Genomic DNA, 22,110 nt, shown 5'->3' with positions numbered 1-22,110 from the left:
GTCTTTTCCTGTAGGGAACACAAATTTTTCATTTTAATTTACTATCGTGTGTTTGCAATGTAGAGTACCATGAGCAACTAAAAAAAAAAAAAAAAAAGAAACATCTCTAGAGGAGAGAAAGAAGAAGAAAATGAAAAAGAAAATGTCAGGTTTCCCATACACCAACAGGCATATCAGTGTCTATACAAAAATTCCCTTCACCAGTATTCCCATTCTCCACCCTTTGGCATGACAAGACACACTGCAGTAATACTGGTGTTATCGTGCTGTTGAGATATACTGGGTTCTGGCAGAACTCTGAAGAACCTAGGCATGTGGAGTTTGAACTGTAATTGGGTCAATGTATTGTACCACCCTGTGTGAACGCAAAAGATGAAGAGGAAACTGTAGAGAAACAGAATAGAGGTCGGTGACAGATGAGTTTGTAGAGGTGGAGAAGATTTTATAAAAATTTGACAACTGGATTGGGCACTACGGGGAAGTGATTCTCTACTTGGTCTACTCCCCTTAAAAAAAAATCTGTGTTTATCGTATCGTTATTGGGACTATCCCAGCCACCAATCCAGTGTCCTGTCCATCCTAAGTTCATAGGGAACCCGGTATCTGTGAGATAATTTCCTCTACCTATGATGGACTTGCATCTAGAACAGTAGAATGCGACATTAGCCTTTGAGGGGTGTCTAGTATATCTTGTGCTTCTTGAGCATGGTTCACAGGTATATCCAAGAAGACACCCTTAGGAGTACAATATATGACACACCGCATTTTACACAATAAGTCTCTGCCGAGTAGATTAGTTGGAGCCGATGCAGCCAGCAGAAAAGAATGTTTGGTTTGCAAGGGCCCTATCGTAATCTCTGCAGGTCTAATCAAAGGGTATTGTTGCACCGTTCCTGTTACTCCCATTGCCCGAATCTGTATTTTCTATATGGCTCATGATTCCTTACTATATGTCCCTTGGTCCCGACTGTGGGGTATATGCAATAGCGGGCGAATCGGCAAAAAAGGCGAATTCCGGGCCGTTTTCGCCTCCAAAAATCAATTCGCCTATGCAGTGCAGTCATTTTTCGCAAAAAAACGGCCCGTCAAAATTCGCCTTTTCTCAATTCGCGTTTTTCCGAATTCGCCTTTTCTGCAATGGTACAGATGCTGCAATTCGCCTCCAGCATATTCAATTCAAGTTTGGAAATTCGCCTGCAGTGCTTTTAGACAGCAAATTCGCGATTTTCCATCCGCCACACTTTGGAGGGTGAAAACAAATAAAAAAATTTTAAACATGGTTTTTTTGGTGTTTTTTTTTTTTGGAATAGTAGATCTATTTATATTAGAAGGGATTAGGTTTTTTTTTTTTTTTTGGGGGAGGCACAAATATTATTTATATATTTTTTAAAATATTTTTTTTTTATTTTTTTTTTTTAATTGCTGGAACGGTAAAATCAGGAAAAAAAATGGCGTGGGGTCCCCCCTCCAAAGCATAACCAGCCTCGGGCTCATTGAGCTGGTCCTGGTTCTAAAAATACAGGGAAAAAATTGACAGGGGATCCCCCGTATTTTTAAAACCAGCACCGGGCTCTGCGCCTGATGCTGGTGCCAAAAATACGGGGGACAAAACGAGTAGGGGTCCCCCGTATTTTTAACACCAGCATCGGGCTCCACTAGCTGGACAGATAATGCCACAGCCGGGGGTCACTTTTATACAGTGCCCTGCGGCCGTGGCATCAAATATCCAACTAGTCACCCCTGGCCGGGGTACCCTGGGGGAGTGGGGACCCCTTCAATCAAGGGGTCCCCCCCCCCAGCCACCCAAGGGCCAGGGGTGAAGCCCGAGGCTGTCCCCCCCCATCCAATGGGCTGCGGATGGGAGGGCTGATAGCCTTTGTGTAAAAAAAAAGATATTGTTTTTTCCATTAGTACTACAAGTCCCAGCAAGCCTCCCCCGCAAGCTGGTACTTGGAGAACCACAAGTACCAGCATGCGGGAGAAAAACGGGCCCGCTGGTACCTGTAGTACTACTGGAAAAAAAATACCCAAATAAAAACAGGACACAGACACCGTCGACAGTAAAACTTTATTACACACTGCCGACACACACATACTTACCTATGTTCACACGCCGACATCGGTCCTCTTCTCCATGTAGAATCCCGGGGTACCTGAAAATAAAAGATCAATATACTCACCTCAACAGGCTCCAGAGATAAATCCACGTACTTGGCAAAAAAACAAACCGCATTTACCCGCTCCATAACGGACTGAAAGGTGTCCCATGCTGACACATGGGACACCTTTCCACGATTAAGATCTGTCAGTGACAGTTGTCACTGACAGGTCTCTAAGCCAATCAGGAAGCGCAAATTCGTTGCGCTCACCTGATTGGCTGATCGCTGTGACAGCGCATCGCACAGCTCCCTCCATTATATTCAATGGTGGGAACTTAGCGGCTAGCGGTGAGGTCACCCGCCGGTCAGCGGTGACCGGCGGGTGACCCCACCGCTAGCCGCTAAGTTCCCACCATTGAAAGTAATGGAGCGGCTTTGCAAGGCGCTGTCAGAGTACAGACGGCGTCCAGCCAATCAGATGAGCGCCACGGCAGTAGCGCTTCCTGATTGGCTGAAGGGACATCAGTGACAGGAGTCACGTGATGTCCCTGCATTCGTGGGAAGGGGTCTGATGTGAAAACATTGGACCCCTTTCATTAGTCCGGTATGGCTCGTGTTCGGTTTGTTTTTTTAACAAAGTACGTGGATTTACCTCTGGACCTCTGGACGCTGGAAGGTGAGTATAATTTTTTTGACAGGTACCCTCGGATCGTCGGAGATCGTTGCAGTCGGCGTGTCAACACAGGTAAGTATGTGTGTGTCGGCGTATGAAATAAAGTTGTACTATCAAGGTGTGTGTGTCCTGTTTTTATTTGGGTATTTTTTTCCCAGTAGTACTACAGGTACCAGCGGGCCCGTTTTTCTCCCGCATGCTGGTACTTGTGGTTCTCCAAGTACCAGCTTGCGGGGGAGGCTTGCTGGGACTTGTAGTACTAATGGAAAAAACAATATCTTTTTTTTACACAAAGGCTATCAGCCCTCCCATCCGCAGCCCATTGGATGGGGGGGGACAGCCTCGGGCTTCACCCCTGGCCCTTGGGTGGCTGGGGGGGGGGGGGGACCCCTTGATTGAAGGGGTCCCCACTCCCCCAGGGTACCCCGGCCAGGGGTGACTAGTTGGATATTTGATGCCACGGCCGCAGGGCACTGTATAAAAGTGACCCCCGGCTGTGGCATTATCTGTCCAGCTAGTGGAGCCCGGTGCTGGTGTTAAAAATACGGGGGACCCCTACTCGTTTTGTCCCCCGTATTTTTGGCACCAGCATCAGGCGCAGAGCCCGGTGCTGGTTTTAAAAATACGGGGGATCCCCTGTCAATTTTTTCCCCGCATTTTTAGAACCAGGACCAGCTCGATGAGCCCGAGGCTGGTTATGCTTTGGAGGGGGGACCCCACGCCATTTTTTTCCCTGATTTTACCGTTCCAGCCATTGGGCAGGAAGGCGAATTCACTACGCCCACTGCTCGCCGATTGGCCGGAATCCGCCTGCGGGAGGGGCGAATCAGTTTTACATTGAATATAGTGAAACCAGGGTCCCGGCGACAGGGCTGCGGCTGGCGATAGCGGGCGAATCATACAGAGGCGGATCTAATGCCGCGATTCGCCCGCTATTGCATATACCTCTATGTGTTTAATAATGTTGCTTGTGTTTTCTGTCTAGGGGTTCTATATTGACTATGTGTTCTACTACTCCTACAATCTCTGGCAAAATGCCCTTCCTTCCTACAAGTGTAACATATTATTGACCATTAGGGATCTGGGGTTTGGACTGATGGGTCTTTCCTGTATGTGCCAGTATACTTACCGTCCTCAACCTCTCCACCTGTTGTTCTCTGCGCCTATCACTATTCTTGTGATGTTCAATAGCACACTCTCTAATACCCCTTTCACACCGCAGCTTAAACCCGGTAAATTGCCGATTTTTCAGGCTTCCTAAACGGTTCGAGCTGCGATGTGAAAGGGTCATCTTCAATTTACCGTTTACAAAATACCAGTATTTTGAAACGGTAAAAAAGCAGGGTCCTACCCGTTTCAGACCCGTTTCATTGTGCAGTGTGAAAGGGTCTGAAACGGTATTTGCAAGCCCAAGAAGGTGATAAGCTGTCTCCATGTGTGTCTCCATGTGTGATGTCACCAGGCAGAACCAGGAAGCTGGTTGTTAAACACAGGAGACACATGAGAGTCGCTTTAGAAGCGTTTTCAGTGCAAATACATTATACAATGGCAACTTGGAGTGATAAAGAGGTAAGGGAGCTGCTAAGGATCAGAGGGGATGAGGAAATCTGCAGACAAATTACTGGGACAGTCAAGGATGCCCTCATATATAAAAACATAGTTAAAATGCTTCAAGCTGCTGGGTTCCAGCGTACAACAGGGCAAATTATTAATAAGTTGAAGGCCCTTAAGCATAACTTTCATAAAATACATGATCATAACAGGAACAGGAGTGGAGCTGGCCGCATTGAGTGGCAGTACTACGAGCAGTGTTGCAGTATATTTGGCCACACAGCACTTGCCACTCCGTTGAGCTTGTCATCAAGCATCGCAGCTGCTGAAACAAGGCAGGTACCAGTGGCGGAAACAAGCCAGTCCTGTGCTGCGGAATCCATTCCAGATCCTGTGCCACTATCTCAGTCCCTACCATCGTCCTTGCTGTTACTTGATGAGGATGAGGACACACAACAGATGGAATCCGTTGTCACTGAGGCAAACATCGTGCCTGATACAAGAACTGAAGGCATCACAACAACACCCAATGTGGCTGTGGAAGAAACGCAGGCTGGGCCCAGTCAGCGCAGGATTCCAGGAACGACGCCCTTACGTGGAAACAGTAAGTACAACACTCCAAAATACATAAATAATTAACAGAACCTACTAACGAAAAACAACTACTAATGTATATTCAATAAAAGTCGGCTCCATTCCGACATGCAGTTGTCGGAATGGACCCGACAACCCCTCTTCAAAAGAGCGTCCAAATCCCACTGCCGTATTTGGCGGCTCCCATGTCCTGCTGCTGCTGTCAGCGCTGCGGGTGCGCTGACAGCAGAGGCAGAGGGAGCTGTCAGCGGCGCCGGGGGCAGAGGGGAGTGGTGAGTGGCGCTAGGGGTGAGGGGGGAGCGTGCTCCGGCGCGGGAGCTGAGGGGGAAGCGTGATGCGCTGCCGGAGGTGAGGTGATATCTGCGCCACCGGGAGGGGGGGAGAGTGGAGGAGACAGAGCGTACGGCGGAGGAGATGGGGGAGCAGCGGCTGCAGCAGTGGAGGCTCACGGCAGCATACACCCGGCTCCAGCAAGCGGGATGTCTGCAGTGCGGGAGCCGGGTGGACGCTGCCGCTGGGTCCCTGCTCTCCCCGCTGCTCCCCTGTCTCCTCTCATATCACATATCTGATTCCGACTTTTTTTTAAAGTCGGATTGAGATTGTTGGAAACGGGGTAACAACCTGTCGGGTTTGGCCCAGTTTGCGTCAAGCCATTGATCAGCGTGCATTCCGACAAGTTGTGTTTCCCGAATTTTCTGAAAAAATAGGGCCGTAATGAATAGGTCGGATCCCCTTCCAACCTAAAACTGTCGGAAGCTGCCATCTTTCCGACAAGAAGGCAGCTTCCGACAGTTTTTCAATATACCCCATTAAATTAAAAATCTGTCAGACTGTACGCAGTGTGTAGGTGGGAGGAGGGCACAAACACGTTTTCAAACTCTGCTGCTTTTGTAATGTATTCTTGAACAATAAGGTTATTTTTTGTTTGTATTTTTGTCCACAGTATATAATGTGCCCGCAAGGAGATGCCGTCCCAACAAAACGAAACAAGCATCTCGAATAATGACGACCGTCTTATCAGAGAAACTTGAGCAGATGGACGCAGCCATGGCAGCTCGAGAGGATGCCCGCCTTGAGTGCTTCCTGCAGGCTCAGCAGGACATGAATAATACCCTGATGGCCCACATTACTTTGGATACAAGGGAATGCATGAGGGAAATGCAGTAATTTCAAACGTCATTATTTGAAAAAAAAATTGCCATGAGGGAACGTCCACACACAATGGCACCTCAGCAACCACCTACAAACATCCCTCAACACTATCCACACTATGGCCCTTCATCCTACTATGACCAAACCCAACATCAACACACCCACCCTCAATTTACCCATCCTCCACAAACCTACCCTGAATATACTCAGCCTCCACAAACCCATCCTCAATATACCCAGCCTCCACAAACCCACCCTCAATATACCCAGCCTCCACAAACCCACCGTCAATATACCCATCCTCCACAAACCCACCCTCAACACACCCCACCTGAATCTGACCATCCCCCACATACACAACCACCTCCTGATATGGAGACAACTCCTGACTCTCCTGTTTACAGGATATTACCTTGAGAGGTTATTGTTTTTATTGTTTATTTCATTTAATATTTGATAATGCAAGTGTTTTGCAAACAATGTTGATGCAAACTTTTTGAAACCAAGGTTTATATTATAAAAATGTATAAGGTCTATGACCGGTTCTTAAGCCTGGGTCCATGTCTATAATTTCAAATTGGGACAACATACAAACATTAACCATGTTTATTTGAACTGAACACACAAATCCCATGAATAAACAACAAAGGGGAAAAATTTAAGACAATAATGAGGAAAGGTTGCCCATTAGAGCAGCCCTCATCTGTTCTGCACTTCCAGAATGTTCACCCATATATGTAGTGGATTCAGGTGAAGGGTGCTCAGCTGAGTCCTTAACGGCCCACTCTGGCAGAAATTCCTCCCTCTGAAATTCACAAAGGTTGTGAAGAATACAGCAAGCCGCAACAATGTTTGGCATGTTTGTAAGGTCCACATCATTGCGCTTCATAAGGCAGCGCCAACGTCCCTTTAAGCGTCCAAATGCGTCTTCCACAACCATTCTTGCAGAGCTCAGGGTGTGCGTGAAGGCAACTTGATTAGATGTCAGCGTAACATGTTGGGTGTACCCCTTCATCAGCCATCTTCGTAAGGGGTAGGCTGCGTCACCGATTATGTGGACTTGAATTTCAACTCCATCCACAAATTTAGATTTCTAGTTTAAAAATAGAAAAATATTCAAATTAGTAAAGATCAATTGGTATATGCACATCATCACATTGGTGGTTTTAAGGTCGCCGACTGTCGGGATCCTGGCGTACAGTATACCGGCATCGGAAGCCCAACAGCCGACATAGCAACAGTTTTTCTCACTCGTGGCGGTCCACGACCCCCCTGGAGGGAGAATAAATAGCGTGTCGCCTGTAGCGCGCTACTGTGCCCGCAAGGGGCTCATTTGCGCTCGCCACGCTGTCGGTATTCCGGCGGGTGGGCTTTCGGTGCTGGTATGCTGGTCGCCAGGAGCCCAGCCGCCGGCATACCATACCACACAACATTACATTCCTTCTTCAATGGTCGTTGAATGACATTACATATCTCATGGGACTGCATCCTCTGCTGACCAACTGACTAGGAACTACACATCCCACCAGGCCCTACTACATTTCTGCTATTAGACAATGCTATATCTGGGCCACAGCATACTGACAAATGTATTACCAAACTAGCTGGAAAGGCAACATTCTACAGGCATAACGTAAGCATTACTCATTCATATATACCACTCCAAATGACCCAACCCATTTGGGTCCAAATGCTCGGCTACTGGACATTCCTCAATGTATGATTGCCGTCACCTGTGTATAAACACCATTATTACTTCAACATGGGTGATGGCGGTCATACAGGGGGAAAGTCCACAGCAGTTTATGTTGGTGTGTAATATTGACAGTATGGCAATTTATAATAAAGTACATGTACACCAGGCCCTGCAATGCCAAATTGTAATGATTATATATTTTGACATACCTCTCTTGGAAAAAGCCGTTCACCTTCATTGTTCTCTGCTACACGGTAGAGATCGGAATTAGCAAGCACACGTGCATCATGTGAACGACCCGGCAATCCAATAAAAACATCTGTGAAGCTAAATATATATATATATATATATATATATATATATATTTACTTGTTCTAGTAGGTTCCAAAAATACACTTCATTTAAAAAAACAGAATGGACAGAACATTCTTACCAATACTTATGATCGACCACAGCTTACAAAACAATTGAATGCCATCCTTTTTGGTTATGGTAATCCGCTGGATTGTCCTCAGGAGCAATTATAGGGATGTGTGTTCCATCTATTGCGCCAGCGCACTGCGGATATCCTTTTGAAGCAAACCCCTGAATGGTCTCGTCTAAACGTGGGCCTTACGGTAGACAAATAAATCTATGGTATAGATTGTCCACCAAAGCACGGGTGACTTCATGAACAGTATTGCAGACAGTAGAAATTCCAACTCCAAATAGACAAGCGATAGTGCGATATTCGCCATGAGTGGCGTACCACCACAAAGTAATGGCAAGCATCCTGCTTGGCTCTAATGGTCGACGGAAGTTTGTAACTTGTCTACTGAGTGCTGGGGTTAATAGATCTAAAAGGTAGTGGAATGTCTCACGTGACATTCTAAAGTGAGCCTTCCACTGCACGTCCTGAAAGTTAAGGACACTCTGCATGAATATATCACCACTCGGACGATCTCTAGCCCACAATCTTCGCTGCGTCAACAGATTTAAGGCTAGAATGGTGTTCATGGAAGCAGATATGAAAGACCTCCTCCTGCGCAGGTATTGTCGCCTTAAAAGGATTCTCTCTCGCACGATATTGCGCATACTCCTCTCATACTCAGACAAACACTGCAGTCTTCTACTCCTCCTCCTAAAACACTCGATAACCAAGCTACATAATGAGAGAATAGCAAATATGCTCTCATAAGCAGAATCCAGAAGTAGTACAGCAGAAACAATGACAAAGTCGCTGAAGACATGTGCTCTATCTGCCATGATTGCTGCACTGATCAAAGCACTCCCCACCACATCCCCCTCCTTTATTGTGTAAAAACGTCATGTGTGGGCCAGAAAAGTCCATTTATAATGACAACCACTGTTTTCTATGGGTGAAACGGGTTCAGTGTGAAAGGTACCAAAACGGTAATGAAATGGTAATATACTGGTTACAACATGCAATGTGAAAGGGGTTTAACTGCTCAGACCCGTTTTAAGTACCATTTAAAATACCGTTTCAAAAGCAGGTTTTGCGATGTGAAAGCAGCATAAGATTAGCTACTGTGACCCCTTTCCAATTTTGCAAAGAAGTCTGCACCCTGACCCTCAATGCCTTATTGAGCCCGTTCATTAGCACAGAGACAGCCACCTCCCATTTGCCGAATTAGTGTTTACCAGTGATCTTATCCAGATGGAGAATTTTCTATTACTGCAAAAGACAAAAAAAAAAAAAAGTTTAACAAGCTTCTAGGTCATGCGAAGTATTCATTCAATCCTTCTCATCCTGTATTAAGGGTCTGTACATGGTCCAACAAACATTTCCGAGCTCATTTTGACTAGGGGCATTACTAGGAATGAATACTTCTTATATGGTAACTGAAAGAAATACCCGGGGGTTACCTTGTCTCTGTCTGCTTTCCTACTGGTAAATACTAATGTGCGGACAGGTTTTTCTCTATTTCTGACGTTACTTTCTTGATTTTTTTTGTTTTATTTTTGGGTTTTACTATATATGTACACAAATGATACCATACTTACCTGTTCCACTGGTCTCAGCCACTTCCCCCACAGGCGACTGCTCTTCTTTTACCGGTTGGATACTCCTCTGGGTGCATGAGAAATGGCTGAAAACAATCAGGTCACCTTCTCCTCCTAAATAAAACTTCAACATTCATTAGTACATATATAGGTTACAGTCATATTTTTCATATTTTTATTATTTTCTATAGTTTGTATGCTGGCCGTAACTGCTTCCACATCTACATAAGGCGGTGTACTTGCATTCTCTTTTTTTCTTCCTCTTTGTTTATTGTTGCTACAAGTTCAAACAGTTCTTATATTTCCATTCTTGTCTTATATGACTTTGGTTAGACATACCACCTGCAATACCTTAGGATCAATTCACCAACCCCTCTTGCTGCCACAGGTTTAAACAATTTGTATGTCTGACCCTTTGTTTTCTGGATTTTATCAGACATATTTTAATACCTACATTCTGCAGTACCTTTGGTTCAAAGCTGCCCACCCTAGGGAATGGTACCCTATCTTTGTCAATCATACGTACCCACTCATTGCATAAAACTTCCGTGTGTGAACCATATTTTTCATACATGATAAACCTTGCTGACCCTTTCAGATGCAATTCTGACATTCTCGGTCCTAACTCTTCTGCCTGAACCCTGCACAAACGTCTCTCACTTGAGCATTTGGCTCCCATATTTGTGGGTCTTTTTAATAACTAAAAAAAAATTCCCACAAACACCAAAATACTCAATGTAAGTAGACAGTGGAAGTATCTCCGAGCGCCTTCCACTCGCTCTCGCCCACGTTGGCCGGTACTACCATACACTGTCGATAGCGAAGGCAATGTACCCAACTTAGGGCTCCTATCAGACCTTACAGCACCGTAATTTCTTTTGGTGGAAGTTCTGTTGGAATATTTTCCTGAGAGAGGCAGCGAAAAATTCCTTTTCGGTATCTTTTAACTGGAATTGTTTGTAGGGTGAAAAACAAAGAAATTAGATATCCTTCACCCTTTCCAGTGAAGCCCACCAGGGAGATTTCCCGACGTTATCAAAGAAAAACCCCTTTGTCTATACAATCACGTCTGCATATGCTCTTCCACAGCGAATATTACACAATGGTATCACGTTGTGCTGTGCAGAACACACGGACATGCGATGCAATAGCACAGCCTATAGATACTAGTTATCTATATGCCCTACGATTGCTGTCGACCACTTAGCCTAGACCACTCCAGACCACTTAGTTGTATGGGATCACTAAGACCACTTCAAACCACTAAGACCACTTAGTTCTAATCACGCAAGGTAGCGAACCCTACGCCACCGGGCCTCTACTAACCCAGTGTTACCACTCCAGCCACTTAGACCACATAGTTCCTGGGTTCAGCTCCACTCACTCCGCTTTCACTCACTCAAATACGCTTTGTTTATCTGTACAGAAAATTTTCACTCGTTCTGATTGGCAGCTTTACCCCCAGAGGCAATACAGTTTAAACAAAAGTTTTACACTAATCTGCTTTAGAAACCGGGTAGTTTTGTGCTATTGTAACATGGCTACTGTCCCACCTTTTAACTAAATGACACTATTGTGTAATTTGTACTTAGCGCCCGCACTCTTACGCACTTTGCGTAAACACGCGACCATGCGTGTCTTTTACGCTGCGTGCGCAGTCATGTACTTTGTCCGAGACATGTGTACAAAACCGTACGTCCGTAATTCAACAAACCACACAGTCTCTATAAATGTGAGCAATACTAACTATAATCGCTCACTTAACATAACACCCAGTTTTTTTTCTGTATAAACCTTTAACGACCAGGCCAGACTTGCATGTTGTGCTTTATATTTACTTCCTTAAACACTGTTATTTCAGTTTTAACTATATAGCAACAAATGTATCCAGTTTCACACAGATCTAAATGAATATAGCAATAATCAATAATTTAAATGATATGATTCAGATTGGATAGCTATCTTGCAGAACATACACTGATATAAATATACACATAATTATAATAATATTATATATATGTACCATTCACTGGTCTCCTATGAGACACCTTACCCATTATTTGCATATCAAAGCTATTTGCTTTTCACTGCTAAAAAAAAGCAGTTACACAGGTTAATTTGCATTTCAATGGCTATCCTCCCTAGTAAGCAGATTCTACAAGTCTTGGAAGGAAAAAAGAAAAAACATAAAACCTTTCTTTCCTTTTTCTATCTGTGTGCAATTTCTTACACCAAGCCAAGCATTTATCTCACCATTTACTCTCACTAGGCCCAATTGAAACTATTTGTAATTGACTATGGCATGGGTTAAATAAATGCATTGGTAACTCATAAATGGTGCTTGATGTGACAAAGGAAACTGATTGTTCTGAGCAGACTGAAAATCAGCTATTTAGAAAATGACCTTCCTAAAATGGCCACTGCTCCTCCCCTTCCACATCCATGAGGTTTACACAAGATGGTGGACAGGCCATGTGGTTAGTCCAAAATGGAGGACAGACCATGTGGCTTCCTTTGTCACAAAGAAATCCCAAATCATACAAGCACCAGAAGTTATTTTAGGTCTGAGTTTAAAAAAAAAACTTTATCAAGGCTATGCAGCAACTTTTAAATGTACTTTTAAATCTACTTAACAAATAAACAATCCAATCTGAATCAAACACAATATGACTTATTTGAACTTTGTTTTGCAACAATAAAAATACATTTTAGCATCTTAAATATTATGAGAAACATTGTCCCTTGAATTTTCATATCATTGGCTTACTGATAACACAACAGAACACACGGATATGATTTTCTCAGCTTCCACCACAAGCTGATCGACCACAGCGTCGCATTTATAATGTACAGTGCATCATTAAGACCATGATATCCCGAAAGAGCCCTCATCTGTAAATATCACATTGCTTTCTAACAAATATTTAAATGCCCACTCTAATATATACTGCAGACGCCAGGTGCATCTTATTACCATATACGATAAAAGTGCGCTGTACATTGCAAAACACTGCATCCCATAAAAGAAAACAATACATCCACACATTATCTGAGTCCCAAAGCTCATTGATGTATATATTTGTTATTAAAAGGATATGGATTCAATATATTACAATGTACAGTATACCTATAGTTACATGGTTACAACTCATACAGTAAGCAGTTAATACATACAGTTACAGGACAGTGATACAATTACCATATCTTTCTCATATAAATTTGTCCCTCCATATCACTCTCTCTCTCTCTGTAAAATCATGCAGGAACTGGGCAGACAGCATCTCCATCATCATCTGAGACAAAACAGCAACTGAGAACTGTGTGTCTATGCAATGTGTTATCTAGTTTTGGGGGAGCGAACTTTCTCATTCATGATGAGTCACTAGATTATTTGTATGCTAAACAGGTTCAACCTTGAAGACATCAAAAGGGGCTGGCCTGAGCTTCCTGTCCACCATCCTAATAAGAGTGATTTTAGCTTTCATACATTTAATCATAACTCCTTGTTGCAATATCCTACAACTTAATAACAAGTATCAAATTAATCTACACATTAATCTGGTTGCTTTAATAGTAAATATGACAGGTCTATCTTGCTTCGTTCAAATAATACACATACATGACATTACCTCATTATATAATATTAAATCATTATGATGTCTGGCGCTTGATATTATTATAATTATGTACTGTATGAAATAAGTGTCGAATCCATCTCTGTGGCATGTCCGTGTAAATGTGTTACCATATATTGCTGTGCTCGCTGCGCATATTTGCAAGTATAGCGACTTATATGTGTGTAGAGTTTGTATGTTCTTTTTATGTAATATTTTTGACTTCGACAAGAGATATGTGGCAATACTAGTATTTCTGTAAATGCTAATCCTAATGAAGCTAGCTACTATTTGAAACAAAGGAAGGTGAATAGCAGAATTTCAAGAGAAAGTTTGAAAAGTTTGTTACATCTCAATAATAATATAAATGTTTTGTGCACATACTGCATTTACTACTAATATATATAAAATAATAAACATACTACAAAATGTATTATAAAATAATAAATAACTGTTGCACATGTCCCTTTCCATCACACTGGATGTCGCACTCCATCACATAAACAATTGTTTGTTTGTTTTGTACAAAGAACTTTAATGTTATGTTGCCTTGGAAGGATTAAGTGTTTTGTTTGAGCCCTATTCCGTCATAAGTGCATTTTAAAACTTTTATTTTACTAGAATCAACTTTAAGTTTTAGCTGATTTATGATAAAAGAAAAAAGTTCTAAATTCATTATTTAACCTTATTCATGGAATGGGATTTAATTTTAAACATTTACCCAAATGTGCCATTCCGTCACATGGATTGGTCCATTTGTATAAATGATGCACTTTGGACATTTATTTCAAATTCCTAATGTCTGGCGATTATTAATCTCAAAAGTAGATCCAAGAAAGTAATATTGGAAAAAGATGTATTACTGCATTAATAGCGCTTAAAACATAGAAAAAAACGCAACAACTTTTTTTTGGTGGGAAATACAAAAACAATAAGCACTTAAGAAAAAGCAGTTAAAATATATTAAATTAAAGTAATTATAAATATGTACCATATAAAACTATGAATTTCACAGAACATAGTAACATAGTATCTGAGGTTGAAAAAAGACAATTGTCCATCGAGTTTAACCTATTTGTGGTCTCCTATGCATGATGATTTGTTTAAAATTTTGACTGATGCTGATGTCAGCCGTTGCATTTAATCCCTTTTTATAGTAACTATAGTGCGTGACTATGCACCATAACCCTGGATATCCTTATCCATTAGGAATTTATCTAACCCATTCTTAAAGGTGTTGACAGAGTCCGCCCTTACAACTACCTCAGGCAGGGAATTCCAAACACGTATTGTCCTTACCGTGAAAAAGCCTTTACAACGTATTGTGCGGAATCTCCTCTCCCCTAACCAGAGCGAGTGTCCACGAGTCCTATGTGTTGATGTGGCAAAAAACAGGTCCTGCGCAAGCTCTGTGTATTGTCCCCTTATATATTTGTAGATGTTGATCAGATCTCCTCTGAGTCTTCTCCTTTCCAATGTAAACATGCCTAGTCTTTCAAGCCTTTCCTTGTATTCCATCGTCTCCATGCCCTTAATTAGTTTGGTCGCCCTACTCTGAACCTTTCTAGCTCCAGGATATCCTGTTTGTAGTACGGTGCCCAGAATTGTACATAGTATTCAAGTCCCTTTCATCAATTCTCCGCTTTATGCATGCTAGTATCTTATTAGCCTCTTCCTCAGGCTGATTTACAAAAATATCAGGAGGCATGCCTCTTGGTCTAACTGAAAGTGTGGACTCTGCCCTCCCTTAAAAAATGATTGGTGGACTTGAAAAAGGCATCTATACAGGTCCATCCTCCTTATATAAATCCCTAAATAAATTAATTCCTGATCAGTTGCTTATCAAATTAATCAGCACAGTCTCTTGGTGTGTTCTAATCACATCACGTTGTAACTTCCGCCAGGCATCTCAAGCTTATTGAGGCGAGATGTATGAGAGGACACATCTGTAGTACGAGTAACTGTTTCCAGGTAAATAAATAGCAATGTACAGCAGATTATCCGATCTGGTTTGTAGACAGATGGCCTAAAACAGTTGTCTTAGTGGAATTTCGAGCAGATATAAAACAAAACAAAACAATAGAGCGTTAACAAACTGGCTGTAAATATTGAATTATCTTTAATGTCACAAAAAATATATTTTTACAATAAAGTTAAAAGAGTTTAAAGCTTGCAAAGCGTTATGTTATTTAAACAGTATAAATTATTTTGATTATTATAATAATATTTTATTTGCAAATTTTAAGTAGCTTTCCAAGCTTTGTTCTTCACTTCTTTTCACTGGAGCTTTGGTGATGCCCCATGTGCCTGTTTTTCTGTTTTTTTATTTTTTTTTTATTTTTTGCACAATCTGTGTTTTTCTGTAAAGGAGTGTGTGACCACATGAATCAATAGGAAACATCTTTCATGTAGTCAGTTTCAGTGTCCATCTTACTCATGCAGCCATGGCTAACCAGAAGTGTTCTTTAAATCGTTTAGAATAAAGAATTACAAATATATTTCATTGCACCTGCGAGCATTATAATGCGGAGTACACATTAGAAAGAAAAAGCAGCCATTACGCTATCCAGGTGGCTGATTAGGTTAGTTAAAATTTACACACTTACTAATTGTCCTCTCGATATGTCGGACCAGATTTCACATCTGGGCGGGCATTTGAATTTGCTTGCCCAGCTGTTTTGTCAGCCAGCATATGGCTTTCAGATACATTGTGCATCGTCTGTGCTGTAGAGCTGACCAGATACGTCTGTGAGTGATGTATTGCAGTTCACAGACATATCGGGGGTACAGTATAAGCCCGCCGAGCCTGGTAGCAATATATCGTTTGTTGCTGGAGCGAATACTATATCTTTCTAGTGTGTACCCATCTTGACCTTGTTTCGCATCTGCTGATTCTTCATATAAATTGCACTAAAAAAAATGTATCTTCTTTAGGTATATCCTTTTGTCTATCTCTGTTGTCCCTGGTGGAACCAGGTTCTTTGGGTGCACGGAGTTAAAGAAGCAAACAAACTGTGTATGTCATAGACATGTTTATTTATTCAACAGAAAACATAACAATGAGTATACATAAAGTTCACTTAGCTTCTAGTATGTATCCTAGTGATAAGTTCAGTCAACAATGGATCCCAGGAACTCCGTTTTCAAACAATGAGCTGGAGTCAAACAGATTACAGGTACTAGCTCTGCAGTTGTCAGACCTTGTATGAGGTTGCAGCTACTGTATGGCGCAGTTCCTCTGCTTATATAGCACATACTATTGGCTAAATCAGTGCTTCAGTGCTATTGGCTAAGTCAGTGCATTCCAAACTGGACTCTTGCAGTGGTGCCTTGGGTTGGTGATCCATGACCAAATCAAATATTTATGGTTAAAGTGATGGGCAAAACCAGTGCTGGTGGCTGCCAATCAAAAAACATGTGGACAATCAGAAACAAAAAGATGATATGTAGGCACAATTTACTTAATGTAATATTTTTTCCAAATTTATCAATAAAAAACTTCTATCATAGGGATGCCATGAAAAAGAGCTGATAATCTAAGGCGTCGTGATGCAAGAAGGTTTGGGAACTACTGGGCTAAACAATGGTTAAAGCATTATCATCAGTTTCTAACACAATCTTAAAAGAGGAAGATACCTGAAGATGCGGAAACATATACATATTTGGTATTAACTGTTCCAGCAGTTTTAAACCACAGGTGCAATAGCATTGGTACAAATGCCCTGCAATATCTTGAAGTGTCCAATACTTTGCAGTGACCTTTAACTATACAGATAGCAAGAGACTTTCCACCTGTGTTTCAGATATACTGACATAGACTGGGGAATCTCCAAGCTTGTAATAACTTCAGACAGCTGGCCAATTGTGATTGCATCACTGATCTGGGATTTGAGGATGCAGCCACACTGCCTCCATTTTCTTCACTGGAGCAGCTGCGTGTGATGTCAAGCAGCTGCACTGAAAACGGACCGGCTATGCTTGAGTTAGCAAGACCACTCCCCTGCAACGGTCAATCGCCGTCTACCCCATGGCTGCCACTTTCAATTACAGGATGATCGCATCTTTCAGGAATGCAATTGCACTGTGAAGGTCCACACATGCGCATGCGCAAATGTCTGAAAATTGCTCGTTAGCAATCCAATCTGAATGAGGGCCCATATTTTAACAGAGATGGTACAAATAAGGGCAACTAGAATGGTGCATGGACTACATCACAAAACTTACCAGGTAAGACTAAAGTATCTTGATATTTATACCTTGGAGCAGAAAAGGGAAAGCGGGGACATGATAACAAAGTTTCAAATATATCAAGACTTTAACAAAGTACAAGAGGGAGACATTTTTCAAATGAAGAGAAGTACTGGTATTAGAACCAGAGCCGGCCATAGGCATAGACAAACTAGGCAAATACTTAGAGCATTTGGTATGCCATGGGGCACAAGCAACTTCTATTGATTAAAATGATATGCGGCATGCCTATATTCTGTGTGTGACTGCGGCTGTATCTGCATACAAAGTGTTACATTACAGTGTATTCCTGGAAATCACTGTAACGTAGCATTTCATATGCAGATACAGCCACAGTCGCACACAGAATATAGGCATGCTGCATATCATTGTAATCAACAGAAACTGCTTGTGCATCCTACCCACAAAGTAATGCAAATAAGACACATTTTTGTCAGAAAAGGCGCCCAAAGTTAGCAGAGCTGCCAGCTGACTCACGCTAGGCATCTGCTGCTGCATGGGGTATTGAGGCAAGATGTATGAGGACACATCTGTATCCAAGCAGAGGCAGAGTCCACAATTCAGTGTAATGTAATGTGAATAAGGGGCACTACTGTGAGGAGTGACGTATATAAGTTACTACTGTGTGATGTAACGTGAATTAGGGACACTATCGCATGATAAAATGTGAATAAAGTTACACTACTGTGTGGCATAATTTGAACTGGGGGTACTATTGTGTGGCCATGCCCCTTCCCAGCAAGAACACGCCCCTTTTTGAGCTGTGCGCCGGATGTGTGCACTGTTCCTATTTAAAATATAGGGGGTAGGAGCACCAAAATGAGGACTGCTATGGGTGAGGGGTGATGGTGCTGGGAAAGGGGTGCAGAATCAGAGGCGTAACTAGCGGCAGTGCTAGGGGGCACCAGCCAAAATCTTGCCTAGGGCATCATATTGGTTAGGCCCATCTCTGATTAGAACACAAGGACATGCACTGAAACTGGAGAGTGGTAGGTTCAGGGTAAACTTGAGGAAAAATTACTTCACAGAAAAGGTAGTGGATAAGGGGAATAGCCTCCCAGCAGAGGTGGCAGAGGCTAAGACAGTAAAATAATTTAAACATGCATGGGATGACATAAGGATGGGATGACATAAGGATATCCTTACAAAGAAATAAGGTTCAAATAGGGTTTCAGGTAACAATATGGTTAAAAAAGACGCAGACTAGATGGGCCAAGTGGTTCTTATCTGCCGTCAAATTCTCTGCTTCTTTGTTTCTATATATCCTGATCAGATGTTAAAGTTTGTATCACTGGTTTTATAGCACTTCTTTACAACATTGAAATGTTTTAACCTTTTTTCTATTTCCATTTCCAACACAATGATGAAATGCATTGATAGAGAGTGACTGCTGCGCTACACATTATCCTGCCAACAAAGGATCAATACGGATGACAAGCTGCTAGAATGACTAAAGACTTTGAATGCAGAAAGGTAAGCTATGCAAAGTATACTAGAGAAAGCGTGTTTGTGGAGCATTCTTCTATTCTTAACATACATTTTATATTTCAAAGCATTCCTACGGAAGACACATTCACAGTTTGCTGTGCAGATGATCCTGGTTACTTAAAAATATTCTGTGCCAATAACACTGTGTTGTTGTAAGTCTAAAGCTCTTTCATTGACATTGTAATGTGAGTGAGAGACACGGTTTGTGTAAATACCTGAGTTTGTTGTATTCTCTATGAACATAACTGAATGACTTCGCTAGTGAGGCCAGCCAGTGAGAATCATATTGTCTGTTTTTCTAGTTTGGTCGTACACAGATGAACTGCAGCCAGATATAGCAGATGGCTCTTTTTGGTAGGTCTGTATTGTAGATCCAATAGATTATCAAAGTGAATTATTTGTTTATTTTCTGTTGCATTAGTTTCATTTGTAAACTATTATATTTTGAAGGTCTTATGAATAATTTAGGGATACCTTACAAAACTGACATGTTGCAACATTTATTCAGGTCCTGCTGGATGAGCACCATGTTGCACAAAGTACCATTGTTCGGTATATCGTGCATGCGCAGGATCCGTACAGGATGCAGTGACGGCATCAGACTGTCAGTGAGTGTCAGTCTGATGCATTTGGGGGTATGGAGGGGATGGCGATGGCTTCAATTGGGGAAATGGAGGCATTCCACCAAAGTTTAGGGGGAGCGAAAAGGCAGAGGATCTCTGTCGGTGCATAGAGATTTCATGGCCTCTGCAATGGGAGGCTTGCATATTCCCATGGGTGCCTCAAGCCCCCCGATGGTGTGTGAGCAGAGGTGTAGCTAGGTGCCATGGTGCCTGGAGCAAGTGTATGTTTCGGCACCCCCTCTCCTGTACTGAATTGGGTGCATGTTACATTTAAAAAAAAAAAAACTTCAATATTCCTAAATTGGTGACGGGGCTGGTTCTAGATCTTGTAGATCTCAATGTGAAAGTTTCCTTTGGGCACCCCCCATGTTTAAAATAGGGACAGTGCGCACCTAAGGTGCGCAATAAAAATATAGGCGTGTGGCTTCATGGGGAAGGAACGTGGTCACAGCATACCACCAATTCAGATTACACTGCAGTATATATCAGAGATTCACATTACACCACACAGTAGTACCCCTTATACACTTTACGCCACACAGTAGACCTTATACACGTTACATAACACTTTAGAGATGTTTATACATGTTACATCACAGCAGAGCTGAATATACATGTTACTCTGCAGCATCTAATGCAGAGAGAGGTACTGCTGCTGCAGCAGCAGCTGGGGCAGAGAGAGGTGCTGCAACAGCCAGGACAGAAAGAAGTGCTGCAGCAGCAGGGGAAAAGAGTGGTGTAACAGGACGGAAGTAACCCTGCTGCACAGCTACAAGCAGACAGTGAGACATATAAAGAGGGCAGCAAATCTCCGGCATGTGCTGTCAGTGTCTTCTGCTGTTGCCTCTGGCCTGCCCTGTTCCCTACCTGGTCTCCAAGTCAGTGTGTGCCCCTCTGCTTCTTCTCCTCCTCCTCCTCCTCCTGCTTTGTGGCTGCCTGTACATTGGCCCGCAGTATAGCGGGCGGAGGAAGGGTGGGGCAGGCGGCGCGCTCTCTAACTTTTCCGGCGCCCGGAGCTTGTGCTCCACTGGGGCCACCCTTGCTACACCTCTGTGTGTGAGTAATCCAATGCAGCATAATAGGATGCAGGTTGGATCACTACTGAAGCGGGAGGGGTCTACCTGTAATATACACCTCCTGCTGCATTACCATACAGAGCTACTGCTGCTGCTTCCTTGGGCAGCTACTCCAACCACATCTGAATGACACTAACAGCGTGTGTCAGTAACATACTCATGTCACTTGCGGCTGACTGTTGACATGACTAGAGAGTACCCTATAATTGGGACTTTACATCTGTAACTTGTGCATATTTCTGATTTCAATGTCAATATTACTTTTTTTTAAATATGTTTTGCATAATGTACACTAGGAAGGTGCAAATTACAGTGAATAGATTGGTGGCAGACCGATATCTTCTAAGAAGAAAAATCATCTCTTGTATTCTGCTAAACCAGGTCTTCATCCCCCTTCCCCCAAAAAAATGGTTCTTGTCCACCCCTTATTTTAATAATCTCATCCCATAAAATGAATTGTTAAACATCCTCCTGCAGGTAGCCATCACTTAGCACAGAATGCCCGAGCTACGTAGCTTCTCTGATAAGGACATTTTGCATCGCTAGAGACCATCTCTGGCCTTAAACAAACATCCTTTCCCATATAAACATTATGGAATTGAACTGATATTTTACAATCAAAGCAGTGTATGCCCAATAAGTCCTTTCTTTCAGTATTGGTGGATTTGCTGAATGATCCGTCAGCTATAGATTTCTGAAGATCTCTTTCAACCATATTGTGAACTATCTGTGGGCTTGTTTGTGCGGCATCGTGTGGTTATTTTCCCTGATTGCTTTTAGTAGTGAGTCTTTAAGGTTTCCCTATTTACTGCTATGGCAGGCTGTGCGAAATACTTTGTTCAGTCTTCAAGACAATCTAAGTGACTGGATTGCGTCTCAGAACTTTATATTATGTCTGCAATTTTTTCTCTTCCTTATGTTTTTTTACCTCTCGCTTTTGATCTTTTTCTTTTGCTTTGGTTATTACTGGGCTGAAATAAACATTATGTGGTTTATATACGAAGCCTTGGAGAGGGATAAAGAGGACAGAGATAAAAGTACCAGCCAATCAGCTCCTACTTGCCATGTTACAAGCTGTGTTTGAAAAATGACGGGAGCTGGTTGGTTGGTATTTTACATATGTCCGTCCACTTTATCTCTCTACAAGGCTTAGTACATAGAGGTAGATGTACTATAGCGGCGCAGATCTTGATTGACACTATGGGGGTATTTTGGATCTGTAGGCGATCAGATCCGAAATGCATATGCATATGCACCGCACTGCACCGGCGCATCCCACAACAGCAACAGAC

At 42.5% G+C, this 22,110-nt stretch overlaps 1 long non-coding RNA gene across 1 annotated transcript; it reads left to right on the top strand.

Annotated features, from left to right (window-relative positions):
• The first annotated feature begins 2,536 nt into the window (after positions 1–2,536).
• On the top strand, positions 2,537–6,619 carry LOC134969924 (uncharacterized). The gene is made up of 2 exons (XR_010189570.1): positions 2,537–2,775; positions 5,861–6,619. It is a non-coding gene; the product is annotated as an uncharacterized LOC134969924 (long non-coding RNA).
• The last annotated feature ends 15,491 nt before the right edge of the window (positions 6,620–22,110 follow it).

The sequence above is a fragment of the Pseudophryne corroboree genome, chromosome 11 (assembly GCF_028390025.1).
Source record: "Pseudophryne corroboree isolate aPseCor3 chromosome 11, aPseCor3.hap2, whole genome shotgun sequence".
In the NCBI taxonomy this organism is placed as follows: domain Eukaryota; kingdom Metazoa; phylum Chordata; class Amphibia; order Anura; family Myobatrachidae; genus Pseudophryne; species Pseudophryne corroboree.
Note: the sequence above shows the minus strand (reverse complement) of the source record. Positions and strands in the feature narration are given on the sequence as shown.